Genomic DNA, 19,446 nt, shown 5'->3' with positions numbered 1-19,446 from the left:
TTAAGCCAAGGCAGCCTCTCACTGAGCCATCAATGGAGCTTCTGTTTGCAGTTCATCAAAACTCTGGAACTGTACAAACTCCATCAGCCTGCAAGGTCATAAATTCACTGGGATCGATTGACTTGAAGAAAGAGAATTTTACCAGCAGCAGGGTGTTATCCAGTTCCTCAACAAACAGCGTTCACTCAGTTTTACTGAAAGCGTTCCAGGATGGATTTGTGGTTTGGGTCAGTGCTCATGTTTTGATGTAGGGTTTATGGAAAAAGTACCTGGTATTTTCCAATCCTGACCATGCCTGGGAAGAAAAACTGCAGCTGGACAAATCTGCTTTTAATTGATGAATACATTTCACACACGTACATCATGATCGTATTCAGGGGACTTGCTGGCTGGTTTTAATCAGCTTGTTATAATTGGCAATTGAAATCCCACTTGTGGTGACTGTTAGAACATTTCACTTCAGAAAACGTTGATCAGTAAAGTCAGCGATTAGGGAAGTAAAAGCAGAAAAGTCTTTTAGCAGGAAACAGCATGAAATAGTTTCAAATCCGGCACAGATTGCTGAGAAGAAAGTCCTCTCTTCTGGTGGTTGCAAGATCCCTAAGTGAAATGAGTTTTGACTCGTCTTGAACTAGTTCTTCATACAAAATTGCCCATGATTTGGCATTGTTACTAAATAGGCAGGTTTACTCATAGAGATGGTTCTGTGGTAGGGGGGGTTCTCCTGATGTGAAGGTATTTTTTTGTAAATTTAGAGTACCCAATTCATTTTTTCCAATTAAGTGGCTATTTAGCGTGGCCAATCCACCTACCCTGCACATCTTTGGGTTGTGGGGGCAAAAACCATGCAAACACAGGGAGAATGTGCAAACTCCACACGGACAGTTACCCAGAGCCGGGATCAAACCTGGGACCTCGGCGCCGTGAGGCAGCAGCTAACCACTGCGTCACCGTGTTGCCCTCCTGCTGTGAAGGTTTGACAAGACCTGCGTCATACCTAATGTCCACATTTACTTTTACCAATTTTCACAGATGCACCATAGAAAGCATCCTACCTGGCTGCATCACAACCTGGTATGGCCCAGGACCGTAAGAAGCCACAGAGAGTCGTGAACAGAGCCCAGTCCAACACGTGAGATTGCTTCCCATCCATTGATTCTGTCTACAACTCCCGCTGCCTTGGGAAAGCGGACAGCAGAATCGAAGACCTTCCCGCCCAGGTTATTCTCCCTTCCAATCTCTTCCATTGAGCAGAAGATAGCGCCAGGGACCCGGGTTCGATTCTTGGCTTGGGTCCCTGTCAATGCGGAGTCTGCACGTTCTCCCCATGTCTGCATGGGTTTCCTCCGGGCGCTCCGGTTTCCTCCCAACGTCCCGAAAGACATGCTTGTTAGGTGAATTGGACATTCTGAATTCTCCCTCAATGTACCCGAACAGGCGCTGGAGTGTTGCGACTAGGGGATTTTCACAGTGGTTTCATTGCAGTGTTAATATAAACCTACTTGCGACACTAATGAAGACTATAGATTATAGGTTAACACGCACTAACAGATCCAAAAACAGCTTCATGCCCGCTGTTAACCAGACTCCTGAATGACCCTCTTATGGACTGAACTTATCTCTCCATGCATCTCCTTTACTGTGTAGAACTACACTCTGTATGCTTCACCTAATGTCTATGTCTATGTATTTACATTGTGTATTTGTCATGTGTCTTACGTTTTTCATGTATGGAACGATCTGCCTAGTCTGTATGCAGAACAATACTTTTCACTGTACCTCGGTACATGTGACAATAAATCTAACTGTAACTCAGAAATGGTTCATGGGGCAATATAGAGAGAGCTTTACTTTGCATCTAAGCCCTGCTATATGTGACCTGAAACTGCCCAGTAGAGCATGTAGAAAGACCTTAAACCTGCATGTAACTGTACTATAAACACTCTTAAGGAACAGTCATACACCCCCCCCCCCCCCCCCCCCCAAAACATTAACACTATTTATCTCTCCACAGAAACTGCCAGACCTGCTGAGTTTTTACAGCATTTTCTGTTTTTATTTGTAGCTGGACTATGCCTGGCCCGGAAAAATTTGATGAAACAGTAGGGGCAGCCTCACTCTACAAATGCTGAAAACCAGCTTTGTGCTTGTCGTTATGATTTGATGGTGAATTTCAAAAGTGAGAATGTGTATAACTCCCCAGAATTGATGTCGTTCGATTTGCAAAAATAAATTGAGGGAAATTGGTTTATTTAAATTCATCCAACTTTGCTCAGCTTACCAAGCCAAGCGGCTGTATCAAACCTATTCAAGTTAAAAAGAATAAAGCGAGAATGAAACCACCCAGCATCGGCCGAAGTACCGGAAACGGCAAAGGCACACCCTCCCAGTCAATCCTGCAAAGTGCTTCTCACTAATATCTGGCGACCGGTGCCAAGATTGGAAGACTGGTTGAACTGAAGGACGTATCTGTCAGACTACTCTGCACCAGGTGGTGAGGGAACCAACAAGAGTGAAAAATCTACTTCTCTTTGCTTTTACCAATCCATCTGTCACAGATGGATCTGTCCCTGCCAGTATTGGTAGATGTGACCACTGCACAATACTTGTGGAGATGAAGTCCTGTCTCCGCAGTAAGGATCATCATGTTCTATGAAATGGGATAAATTAAGAACAGATCTAGCAGCTCAAAACTGGACAACCACGGGGTGCTGTGGGCCATCGGGAGCAGCAGAAATATATTCAACCACAATCTGTAACCTCATAAGGCCTGGTATATCCCTTACTCCACCATTACCATAAGCCAGGGAATCAACCCTTGATATCAACTCTTGTGCAATGAGAAGTATAGGAGAGCAGGCCAGGGGCAGCACCAAACATACCTAAAAATGATGTGCCGGCTGGTGAAATTAAAACTCCACCATTACCATAAGCCAGGGAATCAACCCTTGATATCAACTCTTGTGCAATGAGGAGTATAGGAGAGCAGGCCAGGGGCAGCACCAAACATACCTAAAAATGATGTGCCGGCTGGTGAAATTAAAACACAGGACTACTTGCGTGCATAGCATGTGATATATAGAGTAAGGCAATCCACAAGCAATGGATCAGATCAAAGCTTGACAGTCCTGCAACATCCAGTCATGAATGGGGGATGGACAATTAAACAAATGACCAGAGGAGAAGGCTCCACAAATATCCCCATTCTCAATGATGGGAGAGCCCAGCACATCAGTGCAAAAGATGAGGCTGAAGCATTTGCAGCCATCTTCAACCAGAAGTGCTGAGTGGGTGACCCCCTCAGGGCTTGTTGAGGCCCCGAGCATCATAGAAGCCAGTCTTCAGCCAATCCGATTAATTCCTTGTGATTAGCAAGAAAAGTGCTGAAGGCCCTGTCAAACAACCCAGATGTAGTCCTGAAGACCTGTGCTTTGTAACTACCTGCAGCCTCAACCAAGCTGTTCCAATGCAGTGATAACCAGCTATACCAATTTTGATATGTTTGCTTTTGTCCTGATGAGTGCAAGACGAAAAACTTCAGCAATGTGTCTCTTTTTTTCAGCAAAATGCAAGATCTATACTAAAAGGATTTGAACTTCACTGATCTAGTTGAAGCCCTGGCCTTGGCGATATGTCTTTATTCCGGGTTGCATCATGTTTTTTTTGAATTGACAGTAAGACTGCATCAGCTTTTCCCAATGTTGTAGCTGGGGGTTGTAAGGTTTAACTTGCCAGGTGCAACATTTTATTTCAAGCAAAACTATGCAAAGGAAGGGTTTATAGCCCCCTGAAATATGTCAGGCTGTGATGGCTTTCAGTGAATGCGTGTGATCACATTCTGCCAAAGGAAGCAAAGGAACAAAAAGGTGATGGTATAAACCAGGTGTCAAACTTATTTCTATGGTTTGCGCTGATCCAGTACCCTGGAACTTGGCTTGGGCCACACTCAGCTAGAGATGGAGATAGTTGAGGATAAATCAGATTGGTACTTACAGTTACACCTTATTCATTGCTACTGCTTCACCCGATATCTGGCATCTCGTAGCATGAATCATTGCCATCAGTTTGGAGTAAATGACTGGGCTAGGGTCATCTTGGATACAAATGCCAGGACTACTTGAAGCACTGATTAAGATCTCGAAGCCATAAGCACATACTATTTTCTGCTGCCTTTACCTTGTAAGCATTATTTATGTGTCCTTTATATTGGAAAGAAAGTGGAAAGGACTCGGACTTGGACTCAAAGTCCAGGGGGGTGGCAAACATGATCAACAAGAGGGTGCAATTTGAGGCGGAGGGCATAGCCGCAGACAGGGGGGCAGATACCTGATGGTATGGGGCAGACTGGAGGGGAGAAGAGTGGTGCTGGTGAATATATATGCCCCGAACTGGGATGACGTGGACTTCATTAAAAGAGTGCTGGGGAAGATCCCGGACCTGGACTCTCGCAGGCTAATAATGGGGGGGGACTTTAACATGGTCCTTGACCCGACTTTGGATCGGTCGTGTCCCAGAACGGGTAGACTCCCAGCAATGGCAAGGGAGCTGAAAGGGTTTATGGAGCAAATGGGGGCAGTGGACCCCTGGAGAGATAGACAGCTGACAGGAAGGGGCTACTCATTTTACTCGCACGTCCATAAAGTATATTCTAGGATAGATTTCTTTGTACTAAGCAGGGATTGTATAGGGGAGGTAAAGAACACGGAATATTCGGCAATTACTATCTCAGACCATGCCCAGCACTGGGTAGACCTGCAGATTGGGGGAGCGAGCTACCAACGCCCGCAATGGAGGCTAGACGTGGGACTGCTGTCGGAGGAGGGGATCTGTAAGAGGCTTCGGAGGTGTATGCAAAATTACTTGCAGGTGAATGACACGGGGGAGGTCTCAGCGGCGACCCTGTGGGAGGCGCTAAAGGCAGTAGTGCGGGGGGGAGCTGATTTCAATTGGGGCCCACAGAGCCACGGCTGACAGGGCAGAGATGGATAGATTGGTCAGGGAAATGGGTCGGATAGATGAGAGCACGCAGAGTCCCCGGGGGAGGTTTTATGCAGGGAGAGGCAGAGACTACAGGAGGAACTGGGGACACCATCCACGAGTAGGGCCGTGGAACAGCTTAAGAAGGCGAGGGGCGTAGTGTACAAGCATGGGGAAAAGGCTAGCAGACTGTTAGCGCAGCAACTCAGGAAGAGGGAGGCGGCCAGGGAAAAAAGTAGAGTGATGGATGGGGAGGGGCGCAAAGTGGATTGAATAAGGTATTCCGGGACTTCTATCGCAAGCTGTATACTTCGGAGCTGCCGGAAGAACCGGAGGAGATGAAAAGGTTTCTGGACGGGTTAACATTCCCAACAGTAGGTGGGGGGCGAGTGGATGAGCTGGGACCCCCGATTAGAGTGGAGGAGGTATTGGGGGGGCCTAAAGGCCATGCAGTCAGGGAAAGACCCGGGGCCGGATGGATACCCAGTAGAGTTCTATAGAAAGTTTTCTGAGCTGGTGGGCCCGGTCTTGGCAAGGGTTTTCAATGAGGCAAGGGACAGAGGGACCCTGCCGCCGACAATGTCGCAAGCCACTATATCACTGATATTGAAGCGGGGTAAAGACCCGGAGGCGTGCGGGTCCTACAGGCCACTCTCCCTGATTAATGTTGACTCCAAGCTCCTGGCAAAGGTACTGGCGGTTAGAATGGAGGACAGCGTACCGGAGGTGATTGGGGAGGACCAAACTGGGTTTGTGAAAGGTAGGCAGCTGGCGGCTAACCTGAGAAGATTACTTAATGTGATAATGATGCCTCCGGCGGGCAGGGAGGTGGAGGTAGTGGTGGCGATGGACGCCGAGAAGGCCTTTGACCGGGTGGAGTGGGACTATCTATGGGAGGTGCTCGGACGGTTTGGGTTCGGGGAGGGACTGGTGAATTGGATCAAATTATTATATCAGGCCCCAAAGGCCAGCGTCAGGACTAACAGAGAGGTGTCGGAGTACTTTAGGCTGTACCGAGGGACCAGACAGGGTGCCCGCTCTCCCCGCTGCTGTTTGCGCTGGCCATAGAGCTGCTGGCGATTGCGCTGAGAGCCGCAGAGGGATGGAAGGGGATGGTGAGGGGTGGGGTAGAACATAGGGTCTCTCTTTACGCAGACGACCTGCTCCTGTACGTGTCGGACCCAGTGGCCGGGATGGGAAGTATACTGGCAATGTTGAGGAAGTTCGGCCAGTTTTCAGGATACAAATTAAATATGGCCAAGAGTGAAATGTTTGTGGTACAGGCAAGGGGCCAGGAGAACAGATTGAGAGGGCTACCGTTTAGGCTGGTTGAGGAAAAGTTCCGGTACTTGGGAATCCAGGTGGTGCGAGACTGGGGCAGGCTGCACAAGTTAAATTTGGCCAGGGTGGTGGAGCAAATGAAGGGAGTTTCGGAGATGGGATGCACTCCCGCTGTCGCTGGCAGGGAGGGTGCAGACTGTAAAGATGACAATCCTCCCTAGATTTCTGTTTGTTTTTCAGTGCCTCCCGATCTTTGTCCCACAGTCCTTCTTCAAAAGAGTTAACAGGATGATCATGAGCTTTGTCTGGGCGGAAAAATCCTCGCGGGTGAAGAAGGAAATGCTGGAGAGGAACCGCAGCGAGGGAGGGCTGGCTTTGCCGAGTCTGATTAATTATTACTGGGCGGCCAACATCGCTATGATAAGGAAGTGGATGGTGGGTACGGGGTCTATCTGGGAGTGGGTGGAGGCGGCTTCGTGCAGGGGCTCCAGCCTGACAGCCCTGGTCACGGCTCCTCTACCGCTGCCGCCGGCCAGGTACTCCACCAGCCCGGTGATGGTGACCTTGCGGATATGGGGCCAGTGGAGGAGGCTTGTAGGGGAGATGGGGGCGTCGGTTTGGGCACCAATCTGCGACAACCATCGGTTTGCCCCCGGGAGTATGGATGGGGGGTTTCGAGCATGGCGGCGGGCGGGGGTGGGAAGGGTGGGCGATATGTTCCTGGAAGGGAGCTTTGCGAGTTTGAGGAACTTGGAGGAGAAATTTGGTCTGGTAAGGGGAAATGATTTTAGGTACCTACAGTTGGGAGACTTTGTCCGTAGACAGGTCCCATCCTTCCCACACCTCCCGCCAATGGGGATCCAAGTCAGAATAGTCTCGAGGGGGGAAGAAGGGGAGGGTAGAGTCTCTGATATTTATACGGTGCTCATGATGGAGGAAGGGTCCCAGACGGAGGAACTGAAACTTAAATGGGAGGAGGAGCTAGGCGGGGAAATGGAGGACGGGCTGTGGGCAGAGGCCCTGAGTAGGGTAGATTTGACCGCAACAGGTGCCAGGCTCGGGCTGATCCAATTTAAGGTCGTTCACCGGGCCCACATGATGGTGGCTCGGATGAGCAAATTCTTTGGGATAGAGGACAAATGCGCTAGGTGCGCAGGAGGACCAGCGAACCACGTTCACATGTTTTGGGCATGCCATAAGCTTAGGGGGTACTGGGAGGGATTTGCGGGCGTCATGTCCCGAGTGCTAAAAACAAGGGTGGCAATGGGTTCAGGGGTGGCAATATTTGGGGTTTTGGAAGACCCGGGAGTCCAGGGGGAGAAAGAGGCCGATGTTTTGGCCTTTGCTTCCCTGATAGCCCAGCGACGAATACTATTGGCGTGGAGGGACTCAAAGCCCCCGAAGACTGAGTTGTGGCTTGCGGACAAGTCAAGTTTCCTGGGTATGGAAAAAATTAAGTTCGCCTTGAGGGGATCTGTACAGGGGTTCGCCCGGAGGTGGCAACCATTTATTGACCTATTTGCGGGAGAGTGAGCATCAGCAGGGGGTGGGGGGGTAGAGTAGAGTAGAGTAGGAGGGATAAATTGGTGGGTAGTACCGGTGGGAGAGGAGCGGGCTTGTGCAGTATGTTACGATTGAAGTATTGAATGCACGTGGATGTTTGCACATTTTTGCCTTTTTTGCTTTCTTTCTGTTGATGTCTAACTGTTTACAAAGCCAAAAACGACCTCAATAAAATTGTTTATTAAAAAAAAAGAAAGTGGAAAGGGGGACAGAGGACTCATGGCAATCTGTATGCTTCACTTTGTAATCTTGACAGTTTAAGGAACGCACCATAATTTCCTACTGGCTTCTTTTGTGGTTTCTTTCAAAGACCCATGACTCCCTGCTTGGACTGACAATTGTCTTGAATGACCTGTGCCATTCGTGACATTACAATGGCGATTGACACAATACTGCTCTGCGTCATGCTATTTACACAACGTGATTTAGCTTTAGTGGTCATTGGTTAGGATTGGGGCCAATGGTTTTGGCGTTAGGCTTATCGGCAATGGCATGTGACCTTTTTCATTTCCTGTTTTACCTCCTGCACATGAGTCACAAAATAGATTTGTGATTTATTGTCTACTTTCCACTCTTTCACACTTCTACGTTTCTCACAGAAAAAGGCAGCAAGCACCTTGAGGTTTTGGGACAAGAACATGATCACTGGGCTGCCTGCAAAGTGCTTCTAAAAATAACATATCACCAGGCCCCACTAGTCCTGATTGATTCTTCCGTGAGGTCTTCATCCGTTATCTTCTTTTCAGCTTTGCTAGAACTGGTTTCACAATCATTGTTATACTGAGACACACTGATTCCCATTTTATATTCCCTGGACTTGGTGTCTGAGAAGAAGCTCGATATCTGGAGATCTGAGCATGTATTCTATGCCAACACTCCATGCAGGGCTGAGTGAGTGCTGCATGGTCAGATGTGTTGTCTCTTGGAGGAGATGTTGGCCCAAGGTCCTGTCTGCCCTTTCACGTAGAAGTAAAAGATCCATTTTGAAGAGAAAGTGGAGTTCTCTTCTGTGCGCTCACCAATATTTATCTTCAACCAAGATTGCCGAGGGATGATCTGGCCATTGCTGTTTATGGGAGCTTGTTTTGCCTTAATTGGCAACTGTGTTTCCTACATAATAACTGAATCGATGCTTAATTGGGGATGTCCTGAAAGGCACTATGGGCACGATCTAACGCGCAAAAAACAGTACTGTTTTGGGTGCGAATAGCGGGGTGTTTCTTGGTGCTGCCAGCGCTATCTACCGGAACTCTGACATCTATTTCGGCCTCGATGGGAAATGCCACACTGAGGCTGCATTTGCCTCATTGCCATTTTTAATTGTCGCTCCAATCTTTTGACACCACTCCTGCCACCACCACCCCATCCCCCCCCCCCCCCCCCCCCCCCCCCCCCCCGCCTGCTCCCCCACCGCCGCCTCAGGACCCCCCCTCCACTGCCCCAATTTACTCTTAGGGTTTCCTTGAGCACCACCCCCCCCGAAACCCCTCTTAAGGGCAGGGCGCCCCCTGGCCCAACCCCTGGCATGGGCAACCTGGCACCTGGGCACATTGGCACTGCCAGCCTGGCAGCCCTCGCTGGGTGAGATCCAGATCGTGACATCTTGTAAGATCTTGTTAGATCTCGCATGCATTCCGAGCATCGCAGATCTTGTAAAAAGCCTCTCGCAAGATTTAACGGCCTCGATGCATTACCAAGTGGGGCACGGCGAGGCCGTTAGATTGCGCCTATCTAAGTGCAAGTTATTCCTTTTCCACACCCAAGTCAGCTTTCCATCCTTTTCCCAACTTTCTTTTAACAGCCTTTGTGTTTTGCAATGATAGAGAAAAGGATGTGATCCTGCAGTTAGATGTAGGTGCGAGGTAGGAAATTAGCAAGCAGGACCTCAACATTAGTAATCTCTATATTACTGTCAGTACCACATATAAGTATAGAAACAGGAGGATAAGGCAAATAAATGTGTGGCTCAAAAGATGGTACTGGAAGGAGGGTTTTATATGCTTCTGTTATAAGGATACGATATGGCGAGATGGAAGATGTACATGCTAGATGAGTTGTAGCTAAGCAGAGGTGGGACAAATTTCTTTGGGGGTTGATTTGCTAGTGTCATTGGGGAGAGTTCAACCAAACATGAGAGGGGTATGGGACCGAGCAGGCAATCCTAGAGAGGAATACCAAGGTGATCAGAATATTTGGAGAGACAAATAGCACTAGATTAGGAAATAGTAAAAGGTATTAAGCAGTTTCAGCATAAGAGGGACAGTAATAAAATCTAAATTAGAGATTCTGTGTATGTCTTTGAACATGATAGAGATCACAACATCGTACAATTTAAGTTTTTTGTGGACAAAGAAATGGACAAGTTGCAAAATAAATTGTGGATTGGGGGAGTGTGGATTTCAGCAAAGTAAGGCAGGATCTGGCCAAGGTAGACTGGAAAGGGCTACGTGTGGGGAAATCAGAAGAGCAGTGGGGGGTGGTGGGGGGGGCCTTTAAAAAGGAAATGGGGAACACACAGGCCCAACATGTTTCCTCTACAGTAATAGGAAGGAAAACAAGCCCAAAGAACCCTGGATGACCAGTGATATTCAGGATACAATGAAAAGTAAAAGAGAGGCTTTTCGCAAGTACAAGGGGAACAAATCAATGAAGGCATTAGTGGAGTCTAGAAAGTGCAGGAGGGAGTTTAATAAAACAATTAGGTGGCGGGATATGAGAAAGCTCTGGCTGGTAAAAGTAGGGAAAGTCCCAAGATATTCCATAAGTATACCAATGGGAAGAGGATAACCAGGGAAGAGCAGGGCTCATTAGGGACCAACACAGAAATCTGTGGATGAAGCCAGAGGATATTGTTAGGGTGTTGAACAAACACTTTGTATCTGTCTTCACCCAAGAGAATGAGGATGAAGATATAGAACTCGGGGGGGGGGGGGGGGGGGGGGGGGGGCAAGACTGTGAGGTTCTTGAGCAAATTGTCACAGAAAGTGACAAGGTATTGTTGGCAGGCTTAAAAGTGGACAAACGGCAGGTCCAGATGAATTGCATCCCAGGATGCTGTGGGAAGCAAGGGAGGAGATTGCAGGGGCTCTTACCCAAATTACCAATTCCTCTCTGGCCTCGGGGAGGTGCCAGTGGTCTGGAGAACAGCTAATGTAGTGATATTATGGTTGTGTTGTAATTCACTGACTGACCACTAGTTATATACTAACTCTCATTGGTATATAAATGAATGTTAGAGTCAGGTGACCTCAGACTGACTAGGAGCTGGAAGAGAGAGGTTGCTTGTGCATGATCATATTGTTATTCATCTGTTGTTTTGTATATGTTTGACCCACAGTTAATGTTAATAAATCATTCATAGCTTTAGCTACAGCTGTTCTTATAATCAGTCGAACCAACAAGAACATTACATGGTACCAGAGTTAGATGATATTAAACACTGACAAAAATCTGCCAGACTGCCACGAGGTCCACAGATATGTGAAGATTTTGCAGGCTGCAAGAATGAACCACATCGAGTCATTGAAGCCACCAATGAGTCTCAGAGTTCATGGTAATGTGGACAGCAACTGCCGTGTGTTTAAACAACGATTTAATCTGTTTCTTTCGACAATAACTTTAGGAGATCAATCAAATTCACTAACAGCCCGAAGAATTTGCTGTGTTTAATACATTTAAATTTACAAACGATGAAGATAGTAAAAATTTTAATGAAGTAAGTGGAAAATGTGATGAACATTGCACCCCCAGAAAGAATGAAGTTTATGAACGCTACGTTTACAGAAGACGGAATAGATCATTTCATTACTGATTTCAAGTTAAAAGCTAATACCTGTAATTTTTCTGCAGTGGAATCTTCCATGATTCGGGACCAGATTGTGTTTGGTGTGAATGAAAATAAGCTGAGGGAATGGTTGCTGAGGGAATCGGAGCTGTCTTTGGAACAAACAATTAAGATTTGCCAGGCTCATGAGCTAGCAGCACAGCATTCTAAAATGTTTCTCAGTAATGGTGGTGTCTTCTTGGAGGAAAGCAATCCGGTTGCGGCCCTTTTTCCAAAAAGGCAGGAAACTTCAAAAAAAAAGGCAGGTAAGTTCCTGCAGCACCTCACAAACCAACGAACAGGTTAATTATCAGGACAAAGTATTTCTGTGTAAAAGATGTGGTCAAAGGCACAAATTAAGTCAGCATCCAGTGTTTGGCAAATTTTGTTCCAGATGCAAAGGAAAAAAATCACTTTGCTTAGAATTGTTACTCTTAGCTCAACCCCGGATCAGTCAGCACAGTGGAAGATACAGTCTTCAGTGATTAAAAATCATTGTTTGTTGGAGTAATAACAGAGAATGATTTTTTGGAGACATCAAAGAATTCTCCAGCACTTAAAAAAATGCAAACCGATGCTCCATTTAAAATAAATGCGGTTAATGGGGCCAAATGGCTGCTACCACTAGAAGTGAACGGTACAGTGGTCTAATTGAAGTTAGACACTGGTGCCAAAGCCAATTTAATCAGCATGACTGATTTAAAGAATCTAAAAATTCAGCCGATTAGAAGAAATCACAAAATATGTCTGAGAGATTATAATGGTTCAAGCATTAAATGTTATGGTGCTTGTGACCTGAGTGTGGTGGTGAAGGACACAGTTTATTTGTCCCATTTTGTATTGTATCTGAGGGCTTGGATTCATTACTAGGTGATCAGTCCTGTGAAGAATTTGTTTGAGTGCAGTTGGTATCTGGCATCCACAAAGGATTGGATCAACACTCCATCGATTATGAGAGCATTATCAGCAAATTCAGCGATGAGTTCACAGGTTTTGGTACACTACCATTTGCCAACGAGAAACAACTCAAAGACGATGCAAAACCTGTGATACAGGCGCCAAGAAGAGTACTTGAACCTCTTCGGAATTGCCTCAAAAAGGAGCTAGACAGAATGACAAAATTAAAGGTAATCAGAAATAAAGAAGAACCTACCTATTGGGTAAATTCCATGGTATGTGTAAAGAAAAAGAATGGTGTATTCGCTCGCATATGTATGGATTCCAAAGATCTTACCGAGATTATCAAAAGAGAACACGACCAAATACCAAAGCGTGAGGAAATCACATCTGAGATGGCTGGTGCACAATTCTTTACGAAACTTGATGCATCTCAAGGTTTCTGGCAGCTAAAGCTAGAGGAACAAAGTACAAAGTACTGAACTTTTAATATGCCATTTGGACAATATTGCTTTCTGAGAATGCCGTTTGGCATAATTTCGGCATCAGAAATTTTTCACCGTGCCAGGGAGCACATAATCGAAGGCATCGAAGGTGAATGTGTGTACGTGGGTGATATCATCATTTGGGGCTCAACCATAGAAGAGCACAATACGAGGTTGCTTAAAGTTCTAACGAGCAACAGGAGAAATGGGCTGAAGCTCAACAAGCAAAAATGCAAATTTGGAATAACTGAGGTCACATTCCTAGGTGATAAGTTCTCATTGCATGGCATTGAACCCGACAAGGCCAAAATCCAAGCAATTCTCAACATGCCAAAACCACACGATAAGAGTGATGTGTTTGATCAGTTTTATAGGGAAATTCATTTCAAACCAGTCAGCAAAAACAACACATCCATGTGATCTCCTGCACTAGACAATGGATTTCACTTGGACTGAGCCACATGAGCAACAGAGGAAGAAGCTCAAGACTTCACTCACCACCACGCTAGTTCTCACATTTTTTTTTTGTATATTTAAATTTTTTTTTCGAGTACCCATTTATTTTTTTTCCAATTATGGGGCAATTTAGCGTGTCCAATTCACCTAATCTGCACATCTTTGGGTTGTGGGGGTGAAACCCACGCAGACACGGGGAAAATGTGCAAACTACATGCGGCCAGTGACCCAGGGCCAGGATTCAAAAACGGGTCCTCAGTGTCGTAGTCCCAGTGCTAACCTCTGCGCCAGAGTTAAACCAGGGAACCACAGACCAGTGAGTGTCATGTCAGTGGTAGTTTAACTATTGGAGAAAATTTTGAAGGAGAGTACCTATCTCCACTTGGAGAAGCAAGGTTTGATCAGGAATAGTCAGCATGGCTTTGGCAGTGGGAGGTCATGCCTAACAAAATTGATTGACTTTCATGAGCATATGACCAGGTGTGTGGATGAGAGTAGTGCAGTTGACGTAGTTTACATGGATTTCAGCAAAGCCGTTGACAAGGTCCCACGCCGGAGTCTTATAAAGAAGGCAAATGCACATGGGATACAGGGCAACTTGAAAAGGTGGATTCAAAATTGACTTAGCTGGAGGAGACAGAGGGTGATGACAGACGGCTGCTTTAGTGACTGGAAGCCAATGTCCAGTGACATATCACAGGGATCTGTGCTGGGTCCCCTATTGGTTGTCATTTATAACAATAATAACAATGTCATTTATAATAATATTGTCATTTATATAAAGGACATAGATGACTATGCGGGGAGTGGTGTCAGTAAGTTTGCGGATGACACAAAGATTGGCCGGGTGGTTAAGAGTGAGGTTGAGTGTCGTGGGTTACAGGAAGATCTAGATGGGATGGTCAAATAGGCAGCTAAGTGGCAGGTGAAATTTAACCCTGAAAAGTATGAGGTGATACATTTTGGAAGGAGTAATGTGACAAGGAAGTATTCAATGAGTGGCAGGACACTGGGAAGTTCCCCTGAACAAAGAAACCTTGGCGTGTTTGTCCATAGATCTCTGAAGGCAGCAGGTCAGGTTAATAGGGTGGCGAAAAAGGCCTATTGGACATTTGCCTCTATCAACCAAGGCATAGATTACAAATGCAGGGAGGTCATGTTGGAGTTCCATAGATCTTTAATGAGGCCACAGCTGGAGTACTGTATGTAGTTCTGGTCGCCACATTATAGGAAGCACTGGAGGGGTTGCAGAGGCAATTTACCAGGATGTTGCCTGAGATGGAACACTTAAGTTATGAAGACAGGTTGGATAGGCTTGGGTTGTTTTCGATGGAGCAGAGAAGGCTAAGGGGCAACCCGATCAAGGTGTACAAGATTATGGGGGGCATGGACAGGGTGGATAGGGAGCATTGGTCCCCTTAGTTGAAGGGTCAGTCTCGAGGGGACACAAGTTCAAGGTGTGAGGCAGGAGGTTTAGGGGGGATTTGAGGAAAATCATTTTTACCCAGAGGATGGTGACAGTCTGGAATGCACTGCCTGGGAGGGTGATAGAGGTGGGTTTCCTCACATCCTTTAAAAAGTATCTGGAGGAGCACTTGGCGCAACATAACATTCAAGCTATGGGCCAAGTATTGGCAAATAGGGTTAGGTATTTTTCATATATCGGTGCAGACTTTATGGGCCTTTTCTGCACTGTATTATTCTGTGATGCAGAGTGTGGTAAATAATACCAGTGATTTGCAGGTGTAGAGAACGTGGACATAGGATGTTGTGGTGACAATGAAGAAATGGGTCAAAGGGTAAGGCTGAGCATTAGATATTCGTGGATATAAGGTATTCAGGAAAAATAGGAAAGGAAATAAAGGAAAGTGCTGGTGGCAACATTGATAAGAGCACATTGCAGCGCTAGAGAGGATGTTCCAGAAGGAATCAAGGACAGAATCTATTTGGCTAGAGCTAAGGAATTTTTTAAAAAAGTGCAATTACATTAGGTGCAGTCTATAGACCACAAACTGGTGGGAAGGATGAGAGGAATATAATTTGCAAAGAAATTACAGAGAAGTGCAATAATTATATCGTTAGCAAAGGAGAAAACGCTGGAAAGTCTCAGCAGGTCCAGCAGCATCTGGCTCAGCTTTGAGGAAAGGTCATCTGGACTCTTTTCTCTCCTTACAGATGCTGCCAGACCTGCTGAGATTTTCCAGCATTTTCTCTTCTGGTTTCAGATTCCGGCATCCTCAGTCATTTGCTTTTAATTATGTAGCTGTAACGAAGGAACTTCAATCCAAAGATAGAGTGGGACAAGAGTTCCCAGTGTGTGTTGGGGGAGAGTGAGCGGGAGAAAGGAAGGCTCTGTTTGGAGGGTCGGTCACTTCGAGAACAGGCTGGCAGCGCGAGGTGGTGATGTTGGCGGCCTGCCGGCGAAGATCGGCTTCCTGGGAGGGAAGGAACACTCGGAACATTTCCAACCGGATCCAGTCTATGACAGTTACGCCTGACGCCCCGCCCGCTAATTTAGACCGCTTGAGGAAACATAAAAATGGCGGCGGGAACATCCAAATGGAAATTTTTGTTCAGCGTGCGCCCGACCGCGCAGGGAAAGGAGATCCCGGTTGGCAATCGGAAACCCGCGTCGCACGTCACGACGCAAGGGAGGCGGGGCGGGGCGGGGCCTGACGGAGTGACGCCCGCCAGCGAGCGAGGGAGGCGGGGCCTGACGTGGCGGAGTGACGCCAGCGCGCCGCGGAGCGTGGTCGTCACGCGCTGAAGCTTCTGGGATGTGCGGAGCGGCAACATTGTAGCGAGAGTGAGTGTGGAACGCGGTGTATCTAATGTGAGTGTGAAAGGCGCCGCGAGACTGTCGCTGCCGGCGGCCAGCAGCGTGCCCACGTTGTCTCCGCCTGGCTGAACTTCCTGGCAGCACCAGCACCCGTTTTTGCTAAGTTATTTCTCATCTGCCTTTTTTTTTCTCCCCTCCTCTTTTGTATTTCCGGTAGGATCAGCCTCGCTGTGGGAACCAACAGGAAGCAGCATGGTTTAAGGAGCTAGCGCACTTTTCGTGAAAGAGAAAGGATTAAGGTAACGAAGAAATGCAGCATTTGAGAGAAGGGGATTGCCCATTTTCTTAAGGGAAGACGGTTGTACTGCAAGGCCCCTGGCAGTCAGTCGGTGTTTCTTTACAGTGCTGCAGTTAGGCAGGTTGTAAACTTTCCAAGGCCCACCTTAAGTAGGATCAGAGAAAAGTTATAACTTGCAAGTTAGTTTTGGGGGTCTTACATTCGTCACATGTTACTTCACATCAATAAAACGAGCCAATATTCCCTACTGTTCCTGTTCCAACACTCTCTAGGAGTGTGAATTGAAAAGACCCCCCCTTTTTTGCAGTTGATCACTAATTAAATTTCACTTTAAAAAGACTGGATTTTCAGTTGTAAATTGACCAGTCGGTACTTAGACAATTTTGTCTTTTGTTTGGTGTTGTTTACCATTGCGCTTTAGTTGCTGATCTGAAATTTTAGTCACTTACACCAACGCATAAGTTTATATAAATGTTGGGTTGCTGCTCATCTTCATTTACTAAGTGCTTGAGACTTCCTGGGTTAGTAGACTTGAATCATGTACATTTGACTGGAATGTAATTCCAATGCAATGTCAAACAGAATTTAAAGGTAGCCTGTAGGACTCCCCAGAACACATTTAAAAAAAAAAATCCTGTGATTAATTTAATTAATTGTGTCTGGAAGGGCAAGGTGCTAGGGCCTCTAGATTCCCATCCAAGTCAGGCACTCTTGATTTTGATGTACATCGCCGGGTCCAATTCCTGAAACTCGAGCAGCAAATGTAATCTCATGGACTGCAGTGGTTCAAGAAGGTGGCTCAATGGTATCTAAGAATTGGGTAAAAAATGCCAACCATGCCAGCAATCTCTCATCCCCAAAATTTGTATATTTAAGAAGAAAAATGCAGGAGATGGAAATCGCCTGATTCAATGCCTAGAAAAAGTGCAAATGAGATTGAGAGTTAAGAGTTGGTGCACAATGTTAATAGAGGCCATTGGTTTACACTTTCCATGGAATGTGGTTAGGATCATTGAACAAGATCCCTTGAAGCACCTAATTGATAGAATTTTCTATGTTCTGTCATCATTGACTAGCAGTCCTGAGTATGATTCTGCATAACACAGGCAAGCTTACCATTCACTGCTTGAAAAGGTGGACTGTCCCACCTATAGAGCTAGGACGGTCAGTACCAAAATCAACCCAGCCTTTTTGTAAGCTGAGTTGGGGGCAATGATTTGTTATTGCTAAGCTTTGTTCAGAAACCGGCATTGTGCTACCCTGGGAGCCTGAGCTGAGTCGTGATACAGCCAGTATTATAGATTGATGTTGATATTTCAGGTGTGACACTTTTATTTCTTATTCGCTCCTTGGTAACCATGCGGGCCTTGTGCACACTACATTTTCAATTGCCTCAATCGTTAAAATTCTTCCGGTTAATAAGCATTGTTGTGCTTCTTTCATCTGTGAGTTTAAATAAATATTCCGTCAAACCCAAAGTTTCTGTCTTTTTCTTGACATTGGTGATCATTAGGTACAGTCTCGTAAGCAGAGATCCTGTGGCCATTCTTTATACACGATTCACGATGTTGTATATTGGAACTGTGTTCAACTGAGCCTTTTTTGCCATACTTCTCTGCATGTGTTCTTTTGAACTGGGGCCTTGCCTCCCCCTTAATTGGACGTACTGTGGCCATTTGTAGTTCCTTCATTGCTGAGACTTTTATTTCGTGAAACTACAGGTTAATTTTACTTCTAAAGTGCAAACACATATTGCTGCTGGAACAGTTTGACTTGTGTACAAAGGTTTTGTGTCATGTGCTGCTGAGCCATTTAGACATATCCCTATTTTCAGCTCAGTTGGCTGGTCTCTGTCAAATTGGAAATGAAAAAGGGAAAAATAAACTATCCCATAATTGGTGTGTGCATGAACTTCTGGCAAGGGTAAGGTCAGGGTGTTTCTTTCTGGTGTATCCGGTAATGGGAGGTGATCTGTTTCCCTGAATTCTCAGGTGTATACACCACCTCACAGTCACAGATCAGGCAGGGTTCTATCGTCAGCATATGCCGAGTTATCTGATCTCAGATGGGATACCAATCACTTCATTTTGGGTCAAGGGAAGGAAGATCGATGGGTGGAATTTGTTTTAAAATCCCTGTTCTTTTACCCTTGCTTGTAGTCTTACAACATCAACTTGCCTTGCAATTGGGTGGCAATATCACAGGGCGAGGAATCCAGAGGCATTCTGTTCATGGGTTCAAATCCCACTACAACCGCTGGTGCAATTTAAATTCAATTGATAAAAATCTGGAGCATAAAGCCAGTCTCGGTTATGGTGACCGCGCAACTATCATAGATTGCCGTTTATAATTTTTTAAAAAATTGGGTTCACCAATGTCCTTCAGGGAAGGAAATCTGCCACCCTTACCAGGTCGGGCCTACATGTGACTCCAGACCCACAGCAATGTCGCTGACTCTTAACTGCCCTCTGAAGTGACCTAGCAAGTCACTCAGTTCAAAGTCACTCAGTTCCTCGCCAGTGATGACCACATCCCACAAAATAATGTGAAAAAAAATTGTCCCGTTAAAATTTGTAAACTTCCCAAGGTGTTTCACTGCAGTCTGATCAGACAAAAATTGACATCAAAGAGGATATTCAGAAGTTTTGAAAGATGGGGTTAGGAGGTTTCTTAAAGAGTGGGACCAAGGTGGAGAAATGGCAGCAAGTGGAGGGAATTCGAGAGTTGGATTTACCAAGATAAGAGCCCAGGTCATTGGATATAGAAAGGGACAAATCTCTAAAGAGATTAAAAAAATTTTTTTTTAGAGTATCCAGTTCATTTTTTCCAATTAAGGTGCAGTTTAGTGTGGCCAATCCACCTACCCTGCACATCTTTGGGTTGTGGG

The 19,446-nt window shown here is 46.1% G+C and overlaps 1 protein-coding gene across 4 annotated transcripts in view; it reads left to right on the top strand.

The window, feature by feature from the left end:
* Window positions 1–16,200: 16,200 nt before the first annotated feature.
* The window catches only part of LOC119965077 (C-terminal-binding protein 1-like), a 135,968-nt gene continuing 132,722 nt past the window's right edge, over window positions 16,201–19,446 (top strand). For 2 of the 4 annotated variants that reach the window (XM_038795346.1, XM_038795343.1), the window contains exons 1-2: window positions 16,201–16,315; window positions 16,479–16,560. The gene's annotated coding sequence lies outside the window, so the exon portion shown is untranslated. The remainder of the gene's footprint in view (window positions 16,316–16,478; window positions 16,561–19,446) is intronic. The other 2 variants (XM_038795344.1, XM_038795347.1) reach the window with 2 other exon arrangements.

This window comes from Scyliorhinus canicula, chromosome 4 (genome assembly GCF_902713615.1).
Source record: "Scyliorhinus canicula chromosome 4, sScyCan1.1, whole genome shotgun sequence".
In the NCBI taxonomy this organism is placed as follows: domain Eukaryota; kingdom Metazoa; phylum Chordata; class Chondrichthyes; order Carcharhiniformes; family Scyliorhinidae; genus Scyliorhinus; species Scyliorhinus canicula.
Note: the sequence above shows the minus strand (reverse complement) of the source record. Positions and strands in the feature narration are given on the sequence as shown.